Consider the following 20,300-nt stretch of genomic DNA (forward strand, 5'->3'; position numbering starts at 1 on the left):
TTCCTTCGCTGATGAGGAACGTTTCTCATTCCCCGTGTAATAACGAAACAACTTTGTCAGAGCCGGACTCAAACGAGAGCTGCTCAGATTCCACACCCAAGTCAGGGTCCTGAGCAGAGCTCGAAGGTGGCCGTATCAAGGGGTCCTCACCTCGTGACAACCTGCCATTTCCAACAGACTCCGCTCCAGTCAACGCTACAGCAAGCAAGCGAGAAGAAAATGAAGGTGTCTTGTAGCAAAACCATTATGAACATCTGCTGTTGCTCCTCCGTGTGCCACCAAAACAGATCTAACCCACCGTGGCATGGAGTGTGCAAGACCTCTGACGGTGCCCTGTGGTGTCAGCAGCAGGTTCTCTGACTCCTGTACATTACGAGATGGAGCCACCGTGCATAACACAAAGGGATGAAATCCTCTCTGGTTTGACAGTTGTGACAGATTGGGGGCACTATCGCTCCCTTGAACCCCTGTCCAAGACTCCAGACACCAGATAAAAGTCCAAAATATGACTTTATTAATTCGCCACAGTACACAAAGCACCCTCTCCTCCACTATACTCATAAATAACCAAACACTAATCACAAATACAATCCTCCAACTCCCAGACGCGTTGCCACCCTTCCACCCAGCTCAGCTCGCCGTCCTTTTATATTCCCTGACCCGGAAGTGTTCCCAATCCACAGTCCATGTGACCCTGTATCACTTCCGGGTCAGGTAAAAAGTTCTTTTCTTCACCCCGGAAGCCTGTTGCTCTTCCTTTGACGAACTTCCGGGCTATAGGGCACAAATAAGTCTTCGGTCCTCCCTGCAGCTCCCTCTTGCGGCCCCTGTGGTATCCAGCAGGGTTGTGTATAAAAACTACATAGTCCATGACTCCCTGCTGGTCTTCGGGGTACCTCCATACTGCAGGGAGGGCTCCATCTGGCAGCCTGGGGGTATTGGCCGGGATGACAAGCCGGCCATGTACCACACAGTATTATGGCGCGGACATGATTGGTAAGCTCAAACATACAGGTACACCAAAAGTATTGGGACGCCTGCCTTTACACACACATGAACTTTAATGACATATCATGGGCTTTAATATGGAGCTGGCCCACCCTTTGCAGCTACAAAACTCTTCTGGGAAGGCTTTCCATGAGGTGTAGGAGTGTGTTGATGGGAATTTGTGACCAGGAGAGCATTGGTGGGGTCAGGCCCTGATGTTGGATGAGAAGGCCTGGCTGGCTCACTCGCAGTCTCCGCTCCAATTCATCCCAATGGTGTTCTGTCGGGTTGAGGTCAGGGGTCTATGCAGCCACACCAGACTCGCTCCTCCATTTCTTCATAGACCTTGCTTTGTGCACTGGTGCGTGTGCCCAGTCATGTTGCCATCCACCGAACTGTTCACACAAAGTTGGCAGCGTGAAATTGTCCAAAATGACTTTGCATGCTGAAGCATTAAGAGTTCATTTCACTGGAACTAAGGGGCCGAGCCCAATGCCTGAGAAACAACCCTACACCATAATCCCCCAAACTCCACCAAACTTTACACCTGGCACAATGCAGTCAGGCGAGTCCCGTTCTCCCGTTCGGACTCATCCATCGGATTGCAATGATTCATCACTCCAGACTGCAGGTCTCCACCGCTCTCGAATCCAGTGGCGGTGGGCTTTACACAGCTTTGCATTGCACTTGGTGATGTCAGGCTTGGCTGCAGCTGCTCGGCCATGGAGACTCATTCATTCCATGAAGTTCTCTCTCTCGATGCTGCACTGTTCTTGAGCTTGTGGAGGTCTGCTGCTATCGACTCTGCAGAAAGTTGCCGACTTCTCCACACCTCAGCATGTGCTGTCCCCGCTCTGTGGCCTACCGCTTTGCGGCTGAGTTGCTGTTGTTCCCAGTTGCTTCCACTTTATTATAACACCAATAACAGTTGACCGGGGAATATTTAGTAGCGATGGAATTTTCACAAATGGACTTATGGCACAGGTGGCATCCTATCACGGTACCACGCTTGAATTCACTTATCTCCTGAGAGCGACCCATTCTGTCACAAATGTTTGTAGAGGCCGTCTGCCTGCCGAGGTGCTCCGAGTTTATACACCTGTGGCCATGGAAGTGATTGGAACACCTGAATTCAATGATTTGGGGGGATGGGGAGGGGGTCCCAATAGTTTTGCATTTCAACTGATGGCCAAAGAGCACAATTTTGGTCTCTTCAGGCCATAGTGCCTTCATCTAGCCATGTGCTCTGCTGAGATGCCCTTCTACGTTTCCTCTCCCATAGAGATGTGAACTGGCGAAGCATCCGGCCACAGTTCTTGCCTGCACAGTCTTCTCCAGTCTTAGACGCTGTAGCTTGTGAGTTCCCAGAGGTCACTTGGTGGCCTCCTTCACTCATCTTCTTCAGTTTTCCATTTCTTCACGATTGACCTAACTGGATATTCGGTGACGCGGATGTGATCTTCTCTCCATCCCCTCACTTGTGCTTCTCACGGAGTTCCTTGGTGGGTTCCTGTGTCTTCATTGTGTTGGTTAGCCCCCCATACTGACTCGCCACAAGTTGGCCTTTCCACATTCAGGCTCATTTAGATGACAAACAACTGAAACTCCACACAGGTCACCTCCATTGAACTCATTCTGAGATTTGGCTGCACCTGCTGGGATTTAGGGGTATCATAATTAAGGGGATCAAAACCTATGCAGTGTTTAAGTCATTTTGGAAAGATCTATTCTCACTTTGACATTAAAGATTCTTTTTCTCTTGATTAATGTCAAATTATATCCGTTATCATGTGTCAGGGACGGCCGGGAACCTTGCATGACCAGGATGTCCTCAGCCAGGAAGGACAGGTGGAGACAGCATTCACAGGGTATTGTTTCTCCTGGACCACTAGATGGTTGCAGCACTGCCCACAGGGCATCATGGGAGCTGGAGTTCTTTGGCACATGGGTTTCATGGGTGTCACCAGGGGGGCACAGAGAGAACTGGAGAGCCCTACTTTGTTGGGTTCTAGCCTCACCTGGAAGTGCTTCCGGGACAGGACTTTGGGACACGAGAAGTACTCCCAGGTTTTGTATAAAGGGAGCAGCCCCACTTCAGTCTGGGTGCCATAGTTGAGAGGAGGAGGAGGAGGAGGAGGAGGAGGAGGATGAAACTTGCTGGGAGAAGTGGAGGCGGCAGAGACAGAGAGAAAAAGAAAAAGAAAAGACAAAGAGTTACTGCGTGCTTTGTAACTGGGCATGGTGCAGTGAAGAGTTTCCCAAAAATAAAACTCTTGTTTGTGACAGACTTGTGTCCAGAGGCTGTGTGAACTGGGTGTTTGGGGAGCTAGAGGGCCCCCTATTGGCCACACATGTCATGTCATAACCCACTTAATACAGACCAGGGTCTTCAGGGGGGTTGTGCTGGAGCCTATCCTAGGAAGCTTAGGCCACATGGCAGGAACAAACCCCAGTCACTGGGCAAGCACACACTCAGGACAATTTAGCCTCACCAATTCACCTAACCTGCATGACTTTGGACTGGGGGTGGAAACCCATGCAGACACAGGGAGAACATGCAAGCTCCACACAGGCAGGACCCAGGACACAAAACCCTGGTTTCCTTACTGTGACGCAGCAGAGCTACCACCGGCCCACCAGGCCTCATGAATCAAAGTTGTATAACAATACAATATGAAATACTTTTTGCAAGCACTCTGAATTAGCTCTGCATGTGTGAGCGAGTGGGTGAGTTTTTGGGCACAGTGGGCTAATTCAGAGTAACTGTAACCTACACGCGTGTCCATTGTGGTGGAAAGAAAACCAGAGTCCCATCGTGAATCCCAATTCCCTGTTAATTAACAGTTGACATAAACTCTTTAAATTCAATGTCTTTCCCTACTTGGCATTCATTATGGGTTCTATGACACTATGAGAGGACCCCCCCCCTTCCCTCCCCACCGCCTCCAAAGCCATTGTCCACATATCATAAGTAGGTGATGCTTATTCAAGACTGCCAGCCTGCCAGCCTGTATTGACAGGTTAACCTGAGCTTCAGGACCGCCCGTCCCTGAGCCCGCTGGTATATGGAGATTAATAGAGATTGGCATTCTCAGCACTCACAACCATTCAGTTTGATCATTCCGAGCCTCACATGTTTCCGCATCCTATCAGTGGAATTTATTAGCAAGTGAAATTAGAGGGGATGTTAGCTTTGAAAGATGCAGTGCATTATGAAAATGATGTTGTGATTATAATCTGGCGACTCCATCCCTTCGTTGTGATTCAGGGAACGCTTGCAGAAATATGTATAAATAAGAGACTGCCATTCTTTCTTGGGAATAATCCAAAATGTTATCTACGGGCATGGAATACTGGCACAAAGGTTGCCCACAACCAAAATGTGTTTACATAATGTAACATTTCCAGACCCGTTTCATTCCAATTCAGGGGCGTGGAAGGCCGGAGCCTATCCTGGCATCACTGGGTTCAAGGCAGGAACGAACCCTGCACAGGGTGCCAGGCAAGAACCAACCCTGCACGGGGCACCAGTCTATCAGAGGGACCAATCATCTGCACACTCACATAGGCTCAGTTTAAAGTTGTCATTAGATTAGATTAGATTAGATTACATTAGATTATATTAGATAAAATCATCTTTATTTGTCCCCAAGGGGAATCCGAACTTTACAGAAGCTCAGCAGCCAGCAGCCATACCACCTGCACTTCAGAAGAGGTCACCCACATGCCCGACCAGTACTTGAATGAGAGACCATCTAGGAAAAGCTTGGGTGGTTGCTGGAAGAGGTGTTGGTGTGGCCAGCAGGGGGCACATACCCTGTGGTCTGAATGTGGATCCCGATGCCCCTCAGTGCAGTGATGGTTGAAACTGTGCTGTAAAAACTGTGCCATCCTTTGGATGAGACGTAAAACTGTGGTCCTGGCTCTCTAATTAGCCATTAAATATCCATGTGCAGCCTTTGTAAAGAGTAGGGTGTACACCGATGTCCGGGCTAAATTGCCCACCATAGCCTGGTTATTCTGGCCCTCTAATCATCCTCTGTTTCTAATTGGACACACCACACCTCAAAGAGTTTTTGCTCAAAAACAATAATAACTTTAATTATTATTTACATTCATATAGAGCTTTCAACGCTACTCAAAGTGCTCTTTATAGTGAGAGGGAAGCCACTGCATCCGCCACTAATGTGTAGCACCCACCTGGATGATGCAACGGCAGCCATTTCTGCGCCAGTAGGCTCACCACACATTGACCGTTAGGTGGTGAAGTGGTGAGAGGAAGTTAACCAATCAGTGACAGGGGATGAATAAGTGGGCAAAACGACCAGGCCGTGGTGAGCTTTTTAGTCAGGACATTGGGCTACGCCATACTCTTTATGTTATGTTATGACCACAGAGAGTCAGGACCTCATTTTTACAGCACAGTGTCCCTGCCACTGCACTGGGGGGCACCGAGCTTCCACATTCAGACCACAGGGTAAGCAACAGCAGCAGCCCATGCTTTTCCTGGTTGGTGTCCCATCCAAGAACTGGTGGGGTCTGAACGTGCTTAGCTGCAGGTGGATGACCTCTTCTGAAGTGCAGGTGGTATGTTTTCTTCACAGCCCCCCTCATTTTTGACAGATCTTGCTCCCTGTGACCTTTTTTTCAATCCCGAAAATAAAATTGAGACTCAGGTGATAAAGATGTACTACCATGGAAGAAATCCAGGGAAGACCGCAGGAGGCTCTAGACACGGTAACATCATATGAGTATGGGAAATATTTACTGGAATGGGGGACTTACTGGGACAACAGCATTGTATTTCAAGGGGATTTATCCAATTTTTGTTTTTTAACAGTGATGGGAATTTTTAGGTCCTAGTCAGGAAGTTGTACTTCGAGCAGAGTTGCTGATGGCTTCCCCGTCTCGTGAAATCTGGTAGAAGAAAAAACATGAAAGCAGATTAGAAGGAAAGATGACCAAGAAGGCAACCTATAAGAAAATGTAGATGGGACACCATTAAAAGGAGCATAGCTATGTAGACCTGGAGACCTGGTGGCACTGATGATGTTAGTAACCAAGATAAGGATCTGTGAAGATCTCATCTCTGAAAAATCTCCTCATGGGTGCCAAGAAGGAAAACAACATGTGTCAGATGAATATCATTACGTGTGGGAAGGGAGCACCGAGGCTTGGTGTATGGATCCCGGGGCCAGATAAAAGGCCTCTACAGGAGACGCCAGGGTGATTAATTTGTGTGCAGCAACACTCATTGATTTTGCTTGCCATGTCTCCACCGTTTAAAGAGAGTATCTCTACGCGCCGCACCAGCCGTTAGCATTCCTTAACTGTAGTCAATACAGTTTCCATTAATATAAAAAAAAATGCATCTTTCTAGGAGTAAGTGAGCAAATAATTAAATAATGGAGGAGTTGCCTTTAGCGGAAGGTGGGCAGCCATGAGCACAGAGTACGCCTCAGTTCAGCTGTTGCTGTGTAACAGGATGATGCCGAGTATGAGATGCTGTTCGATACCATTGACCTGTAGCCTCATTTTCTGCATGTTTGTCTCCGATCTCTTTGTGAATCCACTCTCGTTGTTTTGAGCCCATAAGCTTTAACCAGAGGCCAGCATGGCCGTCAGCCAGAAACCATCTTGTTTGTCTTAGCCTGAATGGCCCCAGTCTAGCCCTGCTCCTGGTCCCTGTAATCCATCATTTAGGTTCACTCTGAACTCTACTGATATCATTCTTTAGGAACTTGGGGGGCAACGAACTGGAATTCCAGCTGGTCTGGACCCCAATTCCCTTCCTGGCTATCAGGCCTTGATAATGAAAGGTTTAAGGAGACTGAGACAGAATATCCTGTCAATGCCAGGACACAGAAGTGGGAGGACATTACAGCAGCTACATTGAGGCTGGCATCGTTAGAGTCACTGAGCAGCACCCTGGATGGACTTGGGAAGAACATGGGAGGAAAACTTAAAGAACGCAGGAGAACGCCATTATTTTGGGCTTGCAGACACTTTGGAAATGTATCTATCCATCTGTCTCTCAATTATATAATGCATTTCATATACTATCTATCTATCTATCTATCTATCTATCTATCTATCTATCTATCTATCTATCTAATCCTGCCAACTACACTAAATCTATCTATCTATCTATCTATCTATCTATCTATCTATCTATCTATCTATCTATCTATCTATCTATCTATCTATCCTGCCAACTACTATCTAATCTATCTATCTATCTATACCGTAAAATCTATCTATCTATCTAATCCTGCCAACTACCGTAAAATCTATCTATCTATCTAATCCTGCCAACTACCGTAAAATCTATCTATCTATCTATCTATCTATCTATCTATCTATCTATCTATCTATCTATCTAATCCTGCCAACTACCATAAAATCTATCTATCTATCTATCTATCTATCTATCTATCTATCTATCTATCTATCTATCTATCTATCTATCTAATCCTGCCAACTACGCTAAAATATCTATCTATCTATCTATCTATCTATCTAATCCTGCCAACTACGCTAAAATATCTATCTATCTATCTATCTATCTATCTATCTATCTATCTATCTATCTATCTATCTATCTATCTTATATAGTGCCTTTCATTTCTGTCATCAGGTCTAATTAAATGTCTATCTATGTGTAAATGAAGATTCCTCTCTTTGTTTTCTTTTTCTTATCTCTGATTAACACAACCAAATTCTCACAACAAATGGCTGTGATCTCAGGAGTCATTTTTCTTCTTTGCTGAAGGGGGCAGTCTTGTGCTGTTATTCAAGTCCTTCGTCATGGACGGCCTAGAAGTGGAGCCGCATTTGACTACATTGTAATACGCGATTCTACAGGACGCGGACTCTTCTATCACTGTAGACCTTCTGTTCAGCTGCATTGTTTCTGCTGCTGACACTAAAATAAATTCCTCCTATCAGGTTTCTTTTATCATGTGGAAATGATAGTGGAGGTGATTGCAGAGCTCCAGCGTAGACATGTCAGAAAAACTATTGTGTGATACCCTGCTGTGTTTCTAACAGCTGTCAGGGCCGACATGCCCACAAAACAGCAGCCCTGGGTTAAAGAAAAAGTCTGGTGCTTGTCAGTGCCGACTGCCGAATCAAAATGCCAGATGTGAAGCCATCCAGGAGGCAAATGTGCTAGTGCGGCCGAGAAGCTGCTGGCTTCAAGCTCTCCGACTGCCAGCCCCTCGGTTCGCACAGCCTGCTGGCAAAAGCAAGAGAAGATTTTTCATGAGTTCTAAATTGGAAAAGCAGGTGAAAGAAAATGGGTGACCAAATAAGCAGGTCATTACCTGGATGTAAAAAAATGAGGTCTTTTAACTCGGGCACATTTTAGCTTTTTTATAACAGTAATGTGCTATCAAACACTTTTTTGCTTTGTCATCATTTTGGTACAGATGAATAGTTTGAAAAATAAAAAAAAATCAAATAACTGACTGACTGCAAGATTTATAGTTTAAATCAGGAATGCACATGGATTGCTGCTCAGATGACCCTTCAGTCAATCAATGATAAAAAATGTCTTTGAGAACAGAGGTATTCGATTATAGCCGCCTAATTTTGTGCAATGACATAGAAATTTCAGGGCCAGAGTGGAGAGTGTCACAATAAGACACCGGAAACATCAAAGGTTTGGGGTAGCCACCCGTATAATATTCCTGGCTGCAAAATGGGTATAAAGTTTATCATTATTGTTGTTGTTGTAATTTACGGTATTGTTGGAGTATTATCTATGTGGTTGCCCATGATTCATGACAAATCGGCGCCCCTGAAAATAAAATTAGAACTATGAGTCTGCACCTGAAGAAAACAAAGAAATTAGAACATCTTTGATAAGTCAAGCAGGTTGCATTCTGGGATTTGGAAGACCACCCATTGGTTATCAGATGTTAAGACCAAACAGCAGCAGTTTATGAAACGAAACAGTGGGATCGAATACTCGTATCGAGTCTGAGTGCTCATAAGTCAAAGTCTTTAGTGTTAAAAAAAATGTCAGCCACGTTCCCCTCCCCGCCCCGAAAAACCCCCACCCTCCCCAGATCGCCTAGTTTGCCTAAATGGTAGAGTCACCCCTGAGAAGAGTGCGTGGGAGAAATCAACATGTTAATTACAGAAAGAAACTTATCCTCTACTAGGACAAGTTTGATAAAAACTTCTTTGAGTCAGAAAATCAGGCGGGAGGAAACTTGTCCATTGCAACCTTTATGTACTCTTACAGGAAATGCTGGAGTGGGAGCATTCATCACAGCGGCCTGTCACAAAATGGTCAGAACGGGTAGAAGTCTGTTTAATTAACAACTGAATTTACATACCGTATATACTCGTGTTTAAGTTCTCCTGTGGATAAGTCGGGGTAAGTTGATTTTACCATATAATTTCCAGTATTTTGTAATGTTGGTCGCATAAGTCGAATAAGTCGAATATGGAAAACTCACACTATTGGTCCAAGAGATTATGATATGCTAACACTCACCTGAGAGAGTAACCACGGGGCACACAGCCGTTCTTTTCTATGTATTGTGCCTACGTGACCACACGGTAATACCCGAATTATTCCGAGGCGACGTTTGCACTGTTTAGTGTTTTTTGTGTCTCACACCCTCATACACCTTTATCGTAAGAGCATCCCTTACCTATCATGGAGCGTTCGATCAGAAGAAAATATGAAGCTGGTGTTAAAATAAAAGTCGTTGAAGTGGCGAAAGGAATTGGTAACTTCGCTGCTGCGACAAAATACGAGATTGGAGGAAGCAAGGAGATGTTTAAAAAAAGAAATTTAAGTATCGTATTTTTGAACGGGCGTATTAGTCGGGGTCTGATTTTATGATCGATTTTTCGGGTTTCAAGACCCGACTTATACGCGAGTGAACACAGTAACAATGCTGATTAATGCATACATTTACACTGATTGGTTCGTTGGTGTACTCCAGCATTTCTCAACCTTTAAGTATTTGCGACCCGAGTTTTCATAACAGTTTTAATCGCGCCCCCCCTAATGTTTTTTTGAAAGGAGCCTACTAATACCAATTTGTTCTTTTTTAATTAATGATATATCATAGATGCATATTTTATTATACCTACTTAACTTTTATCGACATTTATCTAACTCTATATTTATTTTTCTAGTATCAGAATGTAGTTTAAGTTCATTTGTTTTGGTTTCAATAGATGTATTTTCTGCGTTGGGCTGGCGCCCTGCCCGAGGTTTGTTTCCTGCCTTGCACCCTGTGCTGGCTGGGATTGGCTCCAGCAGACCCCCGTGACCCTGTAGTTAGGATATAGCGGGCTGGATAATGGACGGATGGTTGGATAGATGTATTTTTCATATTTTCGATTCTTGTTTCCTTTTTTTCACATCTTCGCGGCCCCGTTTTTGTCACGCCCCACAGGTTGAGAACCAGTGGTTTACACCCAAAGGACTTATTGAAACAAAAGTTCATTCTGCTCCACTCTTGTTCTTCTTCTGTCTCTTATGCCCTTGGAATCTCAGTGTATTTGACAACTGTCCAGTCTTGGTGTTTACAGGCCATCCGCTGATCTCTTAGTCATCTCTTAGTACATTTGGTGTATACATTACAATACAATACAATACAATTTATTTTTGTAGAGCCCAAAATCACACAAGGAGTGCCACAATGGGCTTTATCAGGTCTTGCCTTTTGACAGCCCCCCAAAACTCTCCCAAAACTCCCAAAAAAAACCCTTGTAGGGAAAATAATGGAAGAAACCTTGGTAAAGGCAATTCAAAGAGGTAGGCTGGGTCTGCACTGGGTGTCAAGAAAGGGGGGGGGTCAATACAAGACAATAGACAGAACAGAACAGAAGTAATCCTCAATACAATACAATAGTGTAATAGAAATATTAACAAGTACAGAGCAGAATTCAACAGTAGATGAAATCCCATAATGTATGACATCAAACTTCTCCTAGTACATCTTTGTCTGTGTTGTTCATTCGACCATTACCTGGCTCTCCTGATAGGCCTCGGTACTGGTGTTGCCACTGGTTAGTTGCCCATAACGGTGGTGACCGTCGCTCTTGTGTAGTTCATTTCTTTCCCTGCTCCATTTCTCTTCCCGTATTGCACCACCAGCTGCATGTTCTTCCACTCTTCACTGCGAGCTTTCTCTCTGTAAACCGATGGCAACAAAACACAGCTGCACTTCAGAAACTTAAGAGTATTTCAATGAGAAACAAACACACTCTTACCGGTCCCCTTTGTGGGATCAGCCGCAGGTTTACCGTGGGACGTTCTTCTCACACAAGGTTTAGAACATCTAAAAGACCGAGCCCCAGCTGACCTGACGGCTCCTTCTCCTGTTTTCTGCCCCAGCCGCTGCCTCCGAGCCGCTGAACCCGCTTGATGAAGGGGGACTCTGTGTTCTTCTGACCTGGGGAGGAGGAGCTGGACCACCACGTTTCACAGCTTCAACCTGCTGGTGACGGACCCCTGCTGAGTAGGGTCTTGTGTTTCTGCCTGCCAGTTCAGCAACAGAGCTTTTGTACCCTTGGACACCTGATCTCTTTTTCCAGTCTCCTGTGCAACTCCTGTGCGAACCCAAAGGTATCTGACGTTTATTAACCTTTTTGCACTTCTAAGTGTTAAGTGAATGGACGCTTGGTGGCACTATTGCCCACTTTGTCCCCCAATAGACAGACGCTCTGGACACAAGTTACAAGGACCAAGAAGTAGTTTAATTATCTTCTTCTTTTCTAAAACACCACAGTCAAAATAAACACAATAATCACAATAATCTCTCCTCCACACCTCCCAACAAGCTCTGCGGCACTCCTCCTGACTCCGAATGGAGTGAGGCGGCCCCTTTTATGAGCTCCAGGTGCGTCTCGATGAACATCCTGCAGCACTTCCTGGTGTGGGCACCCGGAAGCACTCCAGGTGCATTTGGTTCCTCTTCCGGCAGCACTTCTTGGTGTGGCGGAAGTGCTGCCATCCGGGGCTCCAGGATCGTCCAGATTTCCCCTGGCGGAGGCTACAGACCCCAGACAGAGCTGAGCTTCCAAGCTCCCCATCCGTGGCCTGGATGTAATCCGGGGGGGGGCTGCTCTCTTGCGCCCCCGGGGAGGATATTGTCCCACTCCCGGTCCTACGCTCCTCCAGGTGTACCGATGGGGCAAGGTCTCCAGTCGTCTGCCAAATCAGATAGATGGAAAGCATACCAAAACACTTCACTATTGTTACCTCCAAAGTATTGTCTCACAAGTGCTGCCACAATAGCAACAAGAAACACGGAGGGAGGCAGGAGGCTGCAGACCACTGACGTGCGTGAAGCTGAGAAATACGCAGAAGACGTTGAGAAGTAAGGAATCCTGGGAAAAATGAAGTGTAGAAACTTCAGAAAGAACCTTCTCATCATTCCAATTCAATTTGTGTTCATTATTCTATTACAGTCTAAAGAGCTGCGTGCAGTTGCAAGTGTTTGTTTGAAGATGACAAGTTCATTTAGTGAATTTATCTACAAACAAAATCTTTATGGGCTCTCCTAAACTCTCCGTCAAGATAAACTGCGAGCCTCCATTCTTCCCCGAGGGCTTTGTACACTAAATCTGGCTTTCTTAATCAGCAGCCCCGGCCTAACAACATTAAAAGTCTTCTTTTCTTTTTTTATTTTATGTTGTGGCTGTGATTAGAAGGCTGTTTGAGATATTAATATTTATCAGAAGAGCAATATGATTGTCGTCGCCTCCTCCACTTGAATGGCATCCGTCTAGCGAAGTTTCCACATTCCCTCTTATATTTGTTCAAATTCAGCTGCAGGCGATTTGGACAACAATACGAATTCTTGGAAGATACTTTTGTTAAAACAAAGCCCTGTTAATAAAAATGAAAAAAAAAAATCTGATACTCCTGTAATGAAATTAACTTGAGGCTGAGGCAGGACTGAAGTGTAACCCTTGTGTAGAAAACAACAGTAGGAACATTCCTGCTTCGATTTCAATTGATGAGCTGGCATAAATAATTCCATTTCTACAAGCAGCATTATGTGTTAATAGGGCTCTGCTTTCTCTCCATTAATGGCGAATTATTCCCAAAGGGCCGTGGTTTTAAAAAGCGCCTCCTCTACAAATGTCTAATGACTCTGCTGTCAGTAGTCCAGCAAACAGAGCTCTGCCAATGTGGAAGTCATCGACTCCGAGCTGAACATTAACACAAACGCTAATTCTGTGGACTCGGCACGCATGAAAAACGCTGAGGGCTCATGAGAAGAGCAGCCTGAAGAAACAGCTTTTGTGCTACATACAGATGCAGAGAGATATGAAAGACACCATATATTAAGACCCTGGTCCATATGGGGGGGCAGAGAGATATGAAATACACTATATAATAAGACTCTGGTCCATATATGTAGATAGAGAGACATGAATGACCCTTGTGGAACAGGCCCTGGACACAGACAGACGGACATCGTTCGTTCACCCAACACACGTTTATTATGTACAACTATTTACAAGAAATGTTCAGTGCACGTTCCAGTGCCTCCAGCACCGATCCCCCAAAGTCCAGGCCTCACAGTCCTTTGTGCCTTTCTTCTGGCCGCCTCCAGTCCTCTCTCCAGCTCCGTCCTCTTCCACCTTGCCCCTTTTATACCAACCAGGATGGACTCCAGCTGCTTCCCGGCACTCCTCCATGGACACGCCCCACGCTGTGGCGGAAGTGCCGGCTGCGCACCCGGAAGCCCTCCGGTGTCCCCATTCTGGGTGTGGCGGAAGTGCTGGGCTCCAGGGTTCTTCAGGCTCCCTACCCGAGGCCACCAACAAAACCAGGGCGGTCGCCCCCGCACCAGCCCTCCTCCGGTCCCCTCGGGCCTCCCGGCTGGGCTCCACCCCCAGCCGCATGCGACACCCTATATAATAAGACCCTGGTCCACATGTGTCGATAGAGAGACATGTATGACCCTATATAATTAGACTCAAGAAAGCCCAATAATATTTTTTTTTTTTCTCCAGCCTCTTACTTATTCTATGTTAATTAATGTTGACTTATTTTTATTTTTTATTGTGTCTTCTATTTTTCTATTCTTCTTTTTGTAAAGCACTTTGAGCTACAATTTTTTTGTATGAAAATGTGCTATATAAATAAATGTTGTTGTTGTTGTTGTTGACTCTGATCCATATGTGTAGATAGAGAGACATATAAGGCACTATATAATAAGATAATCGTCCATATGTGTAGAAAAAAAATATGAAAGACACTGTATAATAAACTCCAGGTCCATATGTGTGGACAGAGAGACATGAATGACCCTATATAATAAGATTCAGGTCAATGTGTGTAAATACAGAGATATGAAATATACTTGTGGTCCCGGGACGCCCAGGAGGACCAGAGGAGGGCTTGTGCCTCCTCCAGACCGCGAGGGGGCGTCCGTCCTGGTTATGTTGGGGGCCTCGGGTACAGGGCTTGGAAGCCCAGCCCTGTAGGGACCCGTGGCCACCTCCAGGCGGCGCCCCGGTGCCTGAGGAACCCTGAGCCCAGCACTTCCGCCACACCAGGAAGTGCTGGGGAGAAGAAGACAGAAGACACCCGGACGGCTTCCGGGTGCACAGCCGGCACTTCCGCCACACAGGGGTGTGTCCAATAGGGAGTGCCAGGAAGCAGCTGGAGCCCATATAAGGGGCCGTCTCCCTCCAGTCAGTAGTGGATGTCGGGTGGAAGAGGACAGAGCTGGAGGGAGGATTAGAGGCGGCCAGGAGAAAGGCAGAGAAACTGTGTGGCCTGGACATTGGGGGAATCGGTGCAAGAGGCACTGGGGTTTGTGTGCATGTTAAACTTGTAAATAATAGATAGTATTGCAAATAAACGGTGTGTGGTGGAACTATGCTGTCCGTCTGCCTGTGTCCGGGTCCCAGTCCACAACTATATATTAAGAACCTGGTCCATATGAGTAGGCAGAGAGATCAGAGTGTGGCAGGTTGGTGCGGTTTCAGCTCTCCAAGGCTGCTTCGAATTGACAGACTGGGACAATTTCAGGGAGGCTGCTATGGATGGTGACTCCATCAATCTGGAGGAGTACACAGACTCTGTGACTGGCTACATCTCCAAATGCATAGAGGATGTTACTGTTACCAAGGATGTTACCACAAGAGCCAACCAAAAGCCCTGGATGACAAGAGAAGTGCACAAGCTGCTCAAGATCAGAAATGCAGCCTTCAGATCTGGAGACAAGGCCGCCCTCAGGGTGACCAGAGCCAACCTGTCTCGCGCTATAAGGAGAGCTAAGTGGGCATACGCTCAGAAGATCAACAAACAATTCAGCAGCACCAGAGACACACGTCGTATATGGCAGGGCGCTCAGGCAATTACAAACTACAAGCCCAACCCACACAGCAGTGATGATGGTGATGCCTCCCTTCCGGATGAGCTGAACAACTTCTTTGCACGGTTTGAGGCGCAGAACAAAGAGCCTGCGAGAAAAGCAACACCTCCCTCCACTGACCAAGCACTCTGTCTCTCCATAACAGATGTGAGGAGGACTCTATCCAGAGTCAATCCACGGAAGGCTGCAGGACCTGACAACATACCTGGTCGTGTGCTCAAAGAATGTGCCAGTCAACTGGCTGGTGTCCTCACAGACATCTTCAACACATCTCTGAGCCAGTCGTCAGTCACAGCATGCTTCAAGTCGACCACCATCATACCAGTGCCGAAGAAGTCATCAGTGACATGCCTGAATGACTACTGACCAGTTGCACTCACGCCAATCATAATGAAGTGCTTCGAAAGGTTAGTCATGTCACACATAAAGACTAATCTCCCTCCCTCCCTTGACCCTCATCAGTTTGCATACCGCTCAAAATGGTCAACTGAGGATGCCATATGCTCTGCCCTTCACCTCTCCCTGACACATTTGGATAAAAAAGACACATATGTCAGGATACTATTCATAGACTTCAGCTCTGCCTTCAACACAATCATCCCTCAAAAGCTGGTTGTAAAACTGAGCAGGTTGGGCCTGAGCGCCACCCTCTGCAATTGGATCCTGGACTTCTTGACAGAGAGGCCCCAGTCAGTTCAGCATCATCACACTGAGCACTGGAGCACCGCAGGGCTGTGTGCTTAGTCCACTGCTGACTCACGACAACACCAACCACATCATCAAGTTTGCGGATGATACGACGGTGCTGGGACTGATAAGCAGGGATGATGAAACAGCATACAGAGATGAGGTGAAACGGCTGTCCGCATGGTGTGAAGGCAACAATCTATCTCTCAATGTCGACAAGACAAAAGAGATAATCGTGGACTTCAGAAAATCACGTCCTGCTCACATCCCACTCAGCATCAACGGTTTAGATGTGGAGATTGTTAGGAGTACCAAGTTCCTCGGTGTGCACATAACTGACGAACTTACGTGGACACATAACAGCTCATCACTAATCAAGAAAGCCCAGCAGAGACTGCACTTTCTGAGGCGGCTGAAGCGAGCACGTCTTCCCCCTTCCATCCTCATCATGTTCTACAGAGGCACCATGGAGAGTGTCCTGACCAGCTGCATCACTGTCTGGTATGGAAACTGCAACATATCCGACCGCAAGCACTACGCAAAGGATAGTGAAGACAGCAGAGGACATTATTGGGGTGCCTATCCCTTCACTACAGGACATATTTTACAAACGCAGTGTCCGCAAGGCCTGCAGCATTGTGCAGGACCCCTTACACCCCTCACAGGGACTTTTCACACTTCTGCCATCCGAGAGAAGATACTGCCGCATCAGAGCCAGATCTGCCAGGCTGCAGGAGAGGTTTTACCCCCAAGCTGTGCCCCCTGGGACCTTCCACACGGCCTCAACCACCACTAAAAACAGAACTTTAATACATGAAAACCACAGTCCTGCAAAGATGAGTGTGAATGGAGAAAAGAACTGAAAATCTCATACTGACCTTTAAGTATTTTGACAGTCTTGACATCCTTCTGCTGTGAAACATTCTGACCTGTCATTGTTTACACACGTCTTAAACAACTATTATCATACACCGATTATCTCTGTATTATCTATATCTATTATTTATTATTTATTTATTATATTACATATCTTACACATCAATATTGCTGCTACTTCTTTGTCCTATCTTTGCACAATGTCTTGTCCTGTTTGTGTTTTAATTTTTAAATTTTAATTCTATTTTTAATTTATTATTTGCACATCATGTTGTTACACTGTGGACCCTGAGCTTTGCAATTTCGTCTGTCTGTATACTTGTATATGGTTGAGATGACAATAAAGTTCACTTTGACTTTGACTTTGAAAGACACTATATAATAAGAAAATTGTTCGTATGTGTAGATAAAGAGGTATGAAAGACACTTTATAATAAGACCCTGGTTCATATGTTTAGATAGAGAGACATATAAGACACTCTACAGTATAATAAGATCCTGGTTAATATGTATAGATAAAGATACATGAATGACACTATATAATAAGATTCAGGTCAATATGTGAAAATAGAGAGATATGAAAGACACTTTATAATAAGACTCAGGTCCATATGTTTAGATAGAGAGATATATAAGACTGTGAAAGGGCGCCCGGACACAGACAGACGGACATCGTTGTTTCACCCAACACACTCATATTTATTATGCAAATATTTACAAGAAAGTTCAGTGCACGTCCCAGTGCCTCCAGCACAGATCCCCCAAAGTCCAGGCCTCACAGTCCAAATGCCTTTCCAGCCGCCTCCAGCCCTCTCTCCAGCTCCGTCCTTCTTCCACCCGACTTCCGCCTCGAATAAAGGGAGGCTGGCCCATTTTATAGCCCACCCGGAAGTGTTCCAGGTGCTTGACCAGCTGGTCCTGATTGCACCTCCGGGTGGGGCTGATAACTCGTCCATCCGGGTTGTTGGCTCTCGGCAGCACCCCCTAGCGGCCACCCCATCTCCCAACCAGGCTGTGGAGGACACCATGTCCCATGGAGCCATGTGGGAGACTGGGAAATGAACAACGGCCAGGGAAGCTGCCCCCAAGCATCCCAGGGCAGGTATTGAGCTGTCCATGGTGACTCCCCTGGAACATATGCAGCAGGGGCGTCCCGGCCGGGCATGGGACCCAGCTGTCCGTCACAAAGACACTCTACAGTATAATAAGATCCTGGTTAATATGTTTAGATAAAGATACATGAATGACACTATATAATAAGATTCAAATTAATATGTGAAAATAGAGAGATATGAAAGACACTATATAATAAGACTCAGGTCCATATGAGTAGATTGAAAGATATAATAGACAATTTATAATAAGACCCTGGTCCATATGTATAAATAGGGAGATATATACGACACTGTATATTAAGACCCTGGTCAATAGGTATACAGTATATAGACAAACATGTAAGACGCTCTATAATAAGATAAAGGTCCATATGTGTAGATAAAGAGATATAAAAGACACTTTATAATAAGACCCTTATCCATATATGTAGGTAAAGAGGTATGAAAGACACTATATTATAAGACTCGGGTCCATATGAGTAGATAGAAAGGAAAGAAAGACACTACACAATAAAATGCAGGTCCATATGTGTAGACAGAGAGTGGATCTCATTAATTACTGACCCCAAAGGTTCCTTATGATTGCTTCAAAATCCCACCCTCAAAGGGTGATGCCATCAATCACTGCCTTTCAGCTCACAGTCCTATCAAGAGAAAAGCTTCCCCACCTGTATTTAAATATGGGGAAGCCCAGGCAGTGACAACCATCACACAGAATATATATAATGTATATATATATATATGTATAATACTCCTGCGGTGGGCTAGCGCCCTGCTCGAGGTTTGTTTCCTGCCTTGCTCCCTGTGTTGGCTAATGGATGGATATATAATACTCATATAAACTTGATGTGACAGTACGACAAAATTCTGTTTTCTCTTGGTTAATCTGTACATTGTTCAATGAGTTAAAAAAGTTAAAGGATTTTAACACAACAGTACATCAATACTGACAAACTCCACCACTAACTAATGACCTCCTGTTACTGAGCCTTCTCAGCTCAATTGCATAACTACAGTAAGGACCACACCGCCTACTTGTGTGTCCAAATAAGGATATATCCAGATTAACTGCCACTTGTATCATGAAATGGAGTCTTCACCAATTCAAAAAGGGTGTGAGGCCTCCAAACACAAGCAAGGGAGCTGGCAAGAATTATAACTGGTCTGCCCGGAAGAGTCTCACCAGAACTCAACCAGGCTCCTAATACTACCTGTTGGCTGCAGCTGAAACAGACTCAAAAACTGGGAGCTGGCAAAACAATGAGAAATATGGAAAATATAAAGCTCCACAAGATGAAGGATATCTGTAAACCCTCAGCTTGTATAATAAGGGCAAACAGGAATCATTTTAAAATAAGCAATGTTTAATGAAAATAGAAAAATACAAGGAAAAGCTCAACAAAGCAAAAGGATGCACAAGGCATTTCGATCTTGTGCTAACACATCCCAAAATAATATGCAATAAACAGAATCCTTAAACAAATCGAGAATATTTGGAGAAACAGAAAATCCAAGAGCAATATTCACAAACTCCACAGTTAATGAATGAGCTCCTGCTTCTGAGCCTTCTCAGCTCACTTCTATAGCCAGGCAGAGGACTCAGGAGTGTTGTTGTCAGGATGGCCCCGCCTCCTGGGGCTCCAAACACAAAGAGCAAGGAACGGAAGCACATTGAAAGCAACAGAACCTAATTATAAAATTACAGATGAAATCAACAGAAAAAAAACATAAAGTCATTAAAAACTAACAATACACATAAATCCAAGCTGATACCAGCCGGCAACAGGAAATACCAACATCTGGTCAAGTGCCGCTTTTAGAATTATTGTAAACGATTTCATTTAATATGGCTCAATAGATTGGACGGTACAGTTACCATTTTACTTACATGATTTTGGAGTTTCTCTTCATTTATTCTCAGTGTTATGTTTGTGCAACAGCAATACTCACAAACTCCACAGCTAATGAATGAGCTCCTGCTTCTGAGCCTTCTCAACTCACTTCCGTAGCCAGACTGAGGACTCAGGAGTGCTGTTGTCAGGGTGGCCCCGATTCCTGGGGCTTCACCCACAATGAACAAGGAGCAGTAGAACCCTGAATGAGACAGAAGACCACCAACATAACAAAATGTGTACAAAAAGTGAGGGTGTCCGAATACGCCCTGAAGGTGCGCCGTAAGTCCAATCCGCGTATCTCTGTGAAGGATTTATCTCCATGGCTTTGTAGTTTGGCTCCAGCTTCTCATTCCTCCTTATGCTGGTTTGAT

Source organism: Polypterus senegalus, chromosome 12 (assembly GCF_016835505.1).
Source record: "Polypterus senegalus isolate Bchr_013 chromosome 12, ASM1683550v1, whole genome shotgun sequence".
NCBI classification, from domain to species: Eukaryota; Metazoa; Chordata; class Cladistia; order Polypteriformes; family Polypteridae; genus Polypterus; species Polypterus senegalus.